Here is a 9,133-nt window from a genome sequence, read left to right on the forward strand (position 1 = left end):
GAAGGAAGGAAGGAAGGAAGGAAGGAAGGAAGGAAGGAAGGAAGGAAGAAAGGAAGAAAGGAAGGAAGGAAGGAAAGGGAAAGGAAGGAAGGAAAGGGAAGGGAAAGGAGGAAGGAAAGAAAGAAGGAAGGAAAGAAAGCCATTCATAGTAAACACAACAAAAAGTATCATTGATCTTTCTTATTACATACTTCAATCCAAGCTGACAGCATCATATCAAGGTATACTTTACTAAAAGCAATGCTAAAGGTTATCCATCAACATTATAGTAGTAAGAGACACAATTCTGCTTATCTCACTTATTCCAAAAATATTTTTAGAGTATTTAAGGTATGAATTTTACAGGATATGTATAGTATATCACTTCATGGTTTCTGTAGTTCCACTTCAGCCTTGTTTCTTCCTACATTTTTAAACAGCTCTTCTAAGCTTTCTTTGTTGTTACCTTAGCAAGACTCTGCCTCATAAACATTAGCATTCCCCAGACTTGTTCTTGACAATTTTGGGGGGCCTATGGGCTCATTCCTGTATAAAAGTCATTCATCTTCTACTTAGCATACTATCTTTTTTTTTTTTTTTTTTAAACCGTGAAACCAAACATTGTATTTTTTCTGGTAGAAATGGAAACATTAGAAGACCATCCAGTATTTAACCCAGCCATAAAGATTTCACATCAACAAAATGAAAGGAAAAAACCTCCTATAGCCACAGAAAGAGAAGGTGCATTGAATTTTAATGTATTTGAAAAATCTGCAGCTGCTACTGAAGAAGAGAAAGGTAAAATTAAGGGAAGATGGTCGGTGTAATTTATAAATAATAAAATGTCAAGGAGTATATAATGGTAAAATTTGTTACTTTGCATTCTGGCAAAGTACGTGTAAGATTGGCAGTGAAGTTACACTTCATAAGCTGTCATGAAAAAGTATTAACAATATATGATGTCAGTAGGCTACTTAGCATACTATCTATCAGTAACTGACTTTCAGATCTAGAATTGAGTTCTCTATGGAGCTACAGCATCCATTTCCAGCCGTCTGCAGAAGTCCCCATTTTGATAGCAAGGTGTACAAAACAGAACATAACTCTTCTTCCCACACCCACTACCGAGTATACTTCTCTTTTACATTCCCTTATCTTAAGTAATGGAAGCACCATATATCCAGTAGCTCGCTAGCAATTTGCAAAGCATTTTCTGTCTCCTATCCTCTTATCATCACTTCTCATACCTAATAAAATTGCCAAGTATTAGGAATTGTTTTCTAAATATTCCTCAGTATTTTCCCTCCTCTCTATTCCAACGTTATTCAAAAGCCTATTTCAAATGATTACATAGTGTTCTAAAAGTTTTCTCAGATCCCATCTTTTCCTTCCAGTTAATCCTCCACAATGCCCTAAAAGTAATGGCTTGAACCTGTAAGTCAACACCTATAAATCAGTGTTAATTCACAGTGTGAAACTTATGACCATCCCTGTACTAAAGGATTAAACCTTAAGCAAGGCACAAAAGCCCGCCTTAAGTTGACCATATCTCTGCCCTTCCAGGAATCACATTACTCTGTTTCTCACGTACAGCCAGATAGAAATACCACTTGCAATTCAGTTGTGATTCTCATTGCTTCTTCACAAGGCGTTTCTCCATGTTAAAACTCTTTCCTAGCCTCTTTCAGCCTAGGAAATACTTGCTCTGAAACCTTTCCAGACACAGCTCCAAGCTGAATTATTTTCTCACTCTTGCTTCTGAACAAGCAAGAAGATAAAGTCAGTGCAGGAGTCTATGTAGTCTGAAGATCTAGGCTCAAATCCAAAATATATCCATGTGATATGGGCAAGTTATTTAACCATTCTGTATTTTACTTCACCATTTTAAAAGATGGAGTTAGTACCCATCTAATAGGATTGAAGATAAATGCACAGGTATAAAGTGCTTTACATGGTCCCTATAAACAGTGTTCATCAACCTAGATATTTTTACTGCACTTATACATTGTATTTTTTTCATATTTGCTTCCACCTCACCCCTACTAACCTATGGGTTTATTGAAGTTTATTGTCTTACTTAATTTTTAATCTTCAGTGATTAAACACAGGGTTGGTACTTAATACACAATATAAGTAAATATCCCCTTCAAGTAAATAGGTAAATCATATATTGGCAACTCAATGGCAGTATCTCCTGGGGGCTTAATATATTTATCAGAGAGATAAAAAGGTGTATAGAGTTAAAGAGATAGGTCACTAAGAAATATAAAGAGACAAATACTAAAATACTAAGATTTAAATGCTCCTTAAATTTCTGCTGTTGATTAGTTCACGATTTCATATTTTTAGTTGGATCCTCTCCCATTGAATTTGATGGTGATATTAACGAAACAATGCACACTATTGAAATATAAAGAATATTCTTCCATTTGAAGTGATCTAATTATTCTCTATGTAGTATAATCAATACAAACATCAAATAGATTTTAAACTAAAATGGCACTTGGACTCACCGTCTGTCATGTTTTTATCTTGTAAAAATAAGGTTACATGCTATTTTTTACCATAAGCTTATAGAAGATTTGGAAAATAATCACATTTTTATATCTGGATTTGTGAAGGTATATTTTGTATTTGCAATTTTTGTTATATTAAACTTCAAAATAAATTATTTCTTCTATTAGTATTCTGGTACAAAATTCTACATAACAAATCCTCTTGGGCTGTCCCTTCACTTTTTTTAAGTCTTTGACCAAATCACACCATTGTAGTGAAGTCTGCCCCTGTTTAGTATTGAATCTTTCCCAATCAACTGACTCCTCATGAACCTTCATCTTCTTTTTTCTCTCTTTCTTTCATCTGCCTTCCTTCCTTCCTGTATTTTGTTACAGCATCAATTATAGTCTAACATACTTCACAATTGATTTATTCCATTTATTTTGTTTCTAGATGTATTACTACGTTTGTAACTGGCATTTACATTGTTTTATTTATATTTGATACGCACATTATACATATATACATACCCAAACAATTTATATACTTTCATGAACTCTTCATGTCATACATTATGCTTATATTGATATTTCTACCTTTTAACCAAGTGGTATATTTGTTTAGATGTCCTAATCAGTAATTCATACAATATAAATGAAATTTTTTTAAAGGAAACACTTTTAATTGACAGTTTTGTACAGAAGAAATTCAAACAGAATTCTTATCTTTCAAATTCAATAAAGTGCTTCGATGCATCAACAGTCACTAATTAAAATAGCAGACATATGTTAAATAAATAAATAACTAGATTTGAAAAGTGTTATCACAGGACAGTTTATCAATTTGCTTCTATTTGACAGCTATTGCTCAGCTGGAAAACAATAGCATGGAGTCAACAATCTTATAAGTCACATCATGTTTTAATCATAGACAGATACGTCTAAGTGTTACTTTTTATTTTTAACTCCATGGTGATTTGAAGTAACTAGACAAAATGTTTCAGTTTCTCTTTATTTATTTACTTTGGCTTTTCCTGCCAAATGAGAAAATTAATGTAGAAAATAATTAAAATAATAAGACAAGTAACCCTGAATTTAGTTTAAAATTATTTATTAAATGTTCATGTTAAAATCATTTCTCTCTGGGGAAAGGATTCCCTGTTTAATAAATGGTGCTGGGAAAATTGGCTAGCCATAAGTAGAAAGCTGAAACTGGATCCTTTCCTTACTCCTTATATGAAAATTAATTCAAGATGGATTAGAGACTTAAATGTTAGACATAATACCATAAAAACCCTAGAAGAAAACCTAGGTAGTACCATTCAGGACATAGGCATGGGCAGGACTTCATGTCTAAAACACCAAAAGCAATGGCAACAAAAGCCAAAATTGACAAATGGGATCTAATTAAACTAAAGAGCTTCTGCACAGCAAAAGAAACTACCATCAGAGTGAACAGGCAACCTACAGAATGGGAGAAAATTTTTGCAATCTACTCATCAGACAAAGGGCTAATATCCAGAACCTACAAAGAACTCAAACAAATTTACAAGAAAAAAACAAACAATCCCATCAAAAAGTGGGCAAAGGATATGAACAGATATTTCTCAAAAGAAGACATTCATACAGCCAACAGACACATGAAAAAATGCTCATCATCACTGACCATCAGAGAAATGCAAATCAAAACCACAATGAGATACCATCTCACACCAGTTAGAATGGCAATCATTAAAAAGTCAGGAAACAACAGGTGCTGGAGAAGATATGGAGAAATAGGAACACTTTTACACTATTGGTGGGATTGTAAACTAGTTCAGCCATTAGGGAAAACAGTATGGCGATTCCTCAAGGATCTAGATCTAGATGTACCATATGACCCAGCCATCCCATTACTGGGTATATACCCAAAGGATTATAAATCACACTGCTATAAAGACACATGCACACGTATGTTTATTGCGGCACTATTCACAATAGCAAAGACTTGGAATCAACCCAAATGTCCATCTGTGACAGACTGGATTAAGAAAATGTGGCACATATACACCATGGAATACTATGCAGCCATAAAAAAGGATGAGTTTGTGTCCTTTGTAGGGACATGGATGCAGCTGGAAACCATCATTCTTAGCAAACTATCACAAGAACAGAAAACCAAACACTGCATGTTCTCACTCATAGGTGGGAACTGAACAATGAGATCACTTGGACTCGGGAAGGGGAACATCACACACTGGGGCCTATCATGGGGAGGGGGGAAGGGGGAGGGATTGCACTGGGAGTTATACCTGATGTAAATGACGAGTTGATGGGTGCTGACGAGTTGATGGGTGCAGCACACCAACATGGCACAAGTATACATATGTAACAAATCTGCATGTTATGCACATGTACCCTAGAACTTAAAGTATAATAATAAATTTAAAAAAATAATAAATAAAAAAACATTTCTCTCATTGAGTATACTATTTAAATATGAAAATATTATACAAATATAATCCAATGTAGTACAATCTTAGATTCAATAGCAATTATTATACTGTGGAACTATTAAAATATTTTAAATTATTTAATCATTTGCGTTGAAAAAACTATAAATTTTTGAAAATAGCAGCTTTTTCCACATAGTATTCAAATATTTCATATTTTTTCATGACGCATTGATTTCTGATATTATATTCCCTTTCAGAAACATGCAAAAAATTCCTCTAAATTATTATCCAAATGCAGATGCATTCTACAACTTTTATTTAACATGTTAAAAGGAAATTATGGCTTTTATTTTCCAAAATCAGTCTATAATTGATTTATTTCAAAGTAAATTACATTCAACATTTAATATAGGGCTTTTCACCATCAAGATGTTTACATCCCTTAATTCCAAACGAAAATTCAGTAAGCATGAAGCATTTGGACACATAAAAGGGAGACAAAAAGAACAAAATAACAAGCTTAATCGCTAAACAGTGATGGGGTTAAAAAGTATTTCATTGTATTATTATATGAGACTTGTATCAAGAAAGAAAACACTCCCTTTGTACAATTCAAGGCTACATGCAAGACAAGTGGAAGGGCATCATAGAGTAAATTTATTTAGTAGCATTTTTTTTTATTAATAAGCATTACTTAATGAGAATAAACTCATCAAATTATAGTCATATTTTATTATGATGGAGACACAAAGCAAAAAATAATTCCTGAAATCAATGAGATAAGTCAGCTTCTGTAGGAACATTAACTTATAATTGCTTTGGCTTTTATTAATTCCATCCTTGGTCAAATATTTCATTACATTTTTTTCCTTGTATTTAGTATCCTTTCCATATTGCTTCACTGGGTGCATTAAAATATCTGGGTCCAATTTTAACTAGCTCATTCATTGATGGTATGCACTAAATGTGATTAATATAAAATTTAAAACTGGGACATTAAACTCCTTATATTCGGGTCAGTAAACTTGACATGGGGAATGTTAATTCATTCAAAACATCCATGAGAATTAGATGGGTAACATGTAAGGAATCAAACATTTCCTGGTAAGCCAATACTACTGAGGAAATATCTATCAAGTCAAAAAATATTAAAAAATTGTTAAGTAGTTTAATCTTATCAGTGTCTAACTAATAAGAACTATGGCTTAATTACTTCTTTCAATATAATGATAACCAATACTGTGATTAAAGTTACTCCCATAGAACAAATTTATTTTACTCGAAGAGGCTTGGCAATTTTCTAATTAAACATTTATTGTTGCTTCCTAGCAACAATAGCAAAAAAGACAAAGATATTCATAAATAATGCAAAACAGAGCACTGACATCACAGTGACAAAAGATCTCTGTTCGCCCATTAACAATAGAAATAAGGATACATTTAGGCAAAGTCTTTGTGTCTTTTTACACTCTGACACTTCCTCCTGCTCCCCCATCCCCTTCTTCTTCCCTTATCTCCTATGTCTTCTCTCTTTCAGTGCCTTTTGATTCTCTTCATTTCCTCTAACCAGTGGTTCTGAACTGGGTTGTATATTAGCTCATCTGAGTCTTTCAAACTTGAATATTGGAATTCCTATTGGAATTCCTCTGTAAAACTTTTCATTCAGTTGGTATCAGTAGGACCCAAGACTTTAATAAGCCCATTTCTATTAAGCTCCCAGATAATGTCTCTGCCTGCTCATCTACAGACCCCATATTGAGTAGCAGAATACACAGCATTTGAAAAAAAAAAACAAAAAAAAAACAATGCCTGAGAATCACCTAGTTCCTATTAAATCAAAATTGCTGGCAATTTTCTAGGAGCTTTGGTAGCTTTAATAAGCTCCCTAGGATTCCAATATTCAGTCTAGAGTTGAGAAACTTTATTCTAACCAGTCAAATGAGAGAAAAAAATTTTAAGTCATTTACACCATTTGATTGACTGACTGATTATTCCTTGTCTGAAACTTAATCACAGTGACTTCTTGTTTTAATTTTCTACTTGTGTTGTAAAGATCTCCATCACTAATTGGAAAATCAAACAAACAAAAATTGATGTGCAAGTAGATATAGGAAAATTTGGGAGGGAAATGACCTATATTTTCGATGGAAGTATTGCCTCACTGGTTCTGATGACAAACATTAAGGATAAACGAGATACCAGTAGAAAATTTCCCTTCTCTCATCCAGCAGCTGTCTGAGTGACAAGTATCTTGGGGCAATCCCTAATCCATTGCTAAACACATTTTAAAGCATATTTATTTTATTTTTTAAAATTTTATTTCAATTTTTATTCAAAGACTTATACCTCTATGCTGCCTCTATTCTATTTTTGTTGTCAAAATTTTGACAAATTATGTTCATAAAACATAGCATGTTCATTAACTAGATAGTATTTGAATGAAATGTTTTTATTACACTGTTTCCAGTTATATACCTGGAGGTTTGAACTAGAAGAGAGAAATACTTCGGTTACAGTAGAAGTGATATGGGTTGGATATGAGGAAGAATTATTGACTATTAGAGGGATAAAAACAGTGTAATGGGCTTCTTAAGTGTTTATTTGTCAGTATTTTAAAAGAAATCTCTTCTACATGCTTTAGACATCCACTTAATTAAAGATAGGAGGCTTGATGAAAAGTTCTCTAGAGGTACCCTCTAGCTCTAAAATTCAATATTTATTCCTATTAATGATGAAACTGTGACTAAAAAACCAAACACTTTGGGTTGTGTAACATGTTTTAAGGAAGCTATCCTCAACAGGATACACTTAAAGTGAAACAAATAAAGCTCACAGACCATCCAAGAAGAGGCATGACTTATAGAGCATGCTAAACTGTGGAAACAATCGGTTTCAATGAAACCAATGCCAAACTATACACTGTTATTAATTCTTCCAAAGGAGAATAATTGAACACATTTGTGTGTCCAGGGCCAGGTAGAAGCTAAAAGCCAAATAGAAAGATTTAAAGTAAAGATGTCTGGCCCATCGCCTACATTCTGATTCAGTAAGTCTGGGGAAGGTGTCAGAAAATTCATTTTTTTATTTGGAGGCTTATGTTTTTTAGAAGTAGATTTTATAAGCCAATATTTCCAAACTTCTGCTCTAAAGCACTCTCTTATTTCTAATGAAATGTTCCCATAGATGGAAAGGTAGAGTCAGAGCTGGTTTTGTCTTAAACTAGAATACCCTTTCCTATTTCATATTAAATCACAGAAGAAATAAGTCAAAAATTGTTGCTTCACAGAGTAAGGCCTCATCATAAGCCTAGATCCTAATTTTCACAGGAAAATAATTTTGCACTTTAAGGATTTTTCAATTCTTTTAACCAGCTACAATGTATGATCTAACATATTTAAAAAGGCTCTCGAGATCTTTTTTGAAAAAAAAAAAAAAATAGACCTAGCAAAATAGAATTATCAGAAAGTATCTGGGCTTCTAAATGACCACAATCATACACATTTTCACAACACAAAATAAAATATAACTAATTTTCTTTTATTCCTTATTCCTAATTGATTTGGTGATAGCTACTGTAAATGAACCGACCAGGCCATACCATGAAGTATATACTCCATAGGTAAAATAACCGTTTAATCCAAAATGCAATAACCTCTGTAGTTCCCCTGGGAAACATAGCAAATATCTGGACAGTCCCTCCTGAAATTGACATTCAGAGTCAGTTAATAAAAGTAGGGCCAGGCCGGGCGCAGTGGCTCATGCCCGTAATCTCAGAGTTTTGGAATGCCGAGGCAGGTGGATCACGAGGTCAGGAGTGACCAGCCCGACCAACATCATGAAACCCCATCTCTACTAAAAAAGGAACCCCGTCTCTACTAAAAAGTACAAAAAATACCCGGACGTGGTGACGTGCCTGTAATCCCAGCCACTCGGGAGGCTGAGGCAGGAGAATCTCTTGAACCCGGGAGGCGGAGGTTGCAGTAAACCGAGATCACGTCATTGCACTCCAGCCTGCGTGACTGAGTGAGACTCCGTATCAAAAAAAAAAAAAAACAAAAAACACAATCATGTCATCTGCAAACAGGGACAACTTGACTTCTTCTTTTCCTAACTGAATACCCTTGATTTCTTTCTCTTGCCTGATTGACCTAGCCAGAACTTCCAACACTATGTTGAATAGGAGTGGTGAGAGAGGGCATCCCTGTCTTGTGCCAGTTTTCAAAG

The 9,133-nt window shown here is 33.9% G+C and overlaps 1 protein-coding gene across 4 annotated transcripts in view; it reads right to left on the reverse strand.

The window, feature by feature from the left end:
- ERBB4 (erb-b2 receptor tyrosine kinase 4) overlaps positions 1 to 9,133 on the reverse strand; it is a 1,165,464-nt gene that overhangs the window by 359,671 nt on the left and 796,660 nt on the right. The gene's annotated exons all lie outside the window — the stretch shown is intronic.

Source organism: Piliocolobus tephrosceles, chromosome 11, assembly GCF_002776525.5.
Source record: "Piliocolobus tephrosceles isolate RC106 chromosome 11, ASM277652v3, whole genome shotgun sequence".
NCBI classification, from domain to species: domain Eukaryota; kingdom Metazoa; phylum Chordata; class Mammalia; order Primates; family Cercopithecidae; genus Piliocolobus; species Piliocolobus tephrosceles.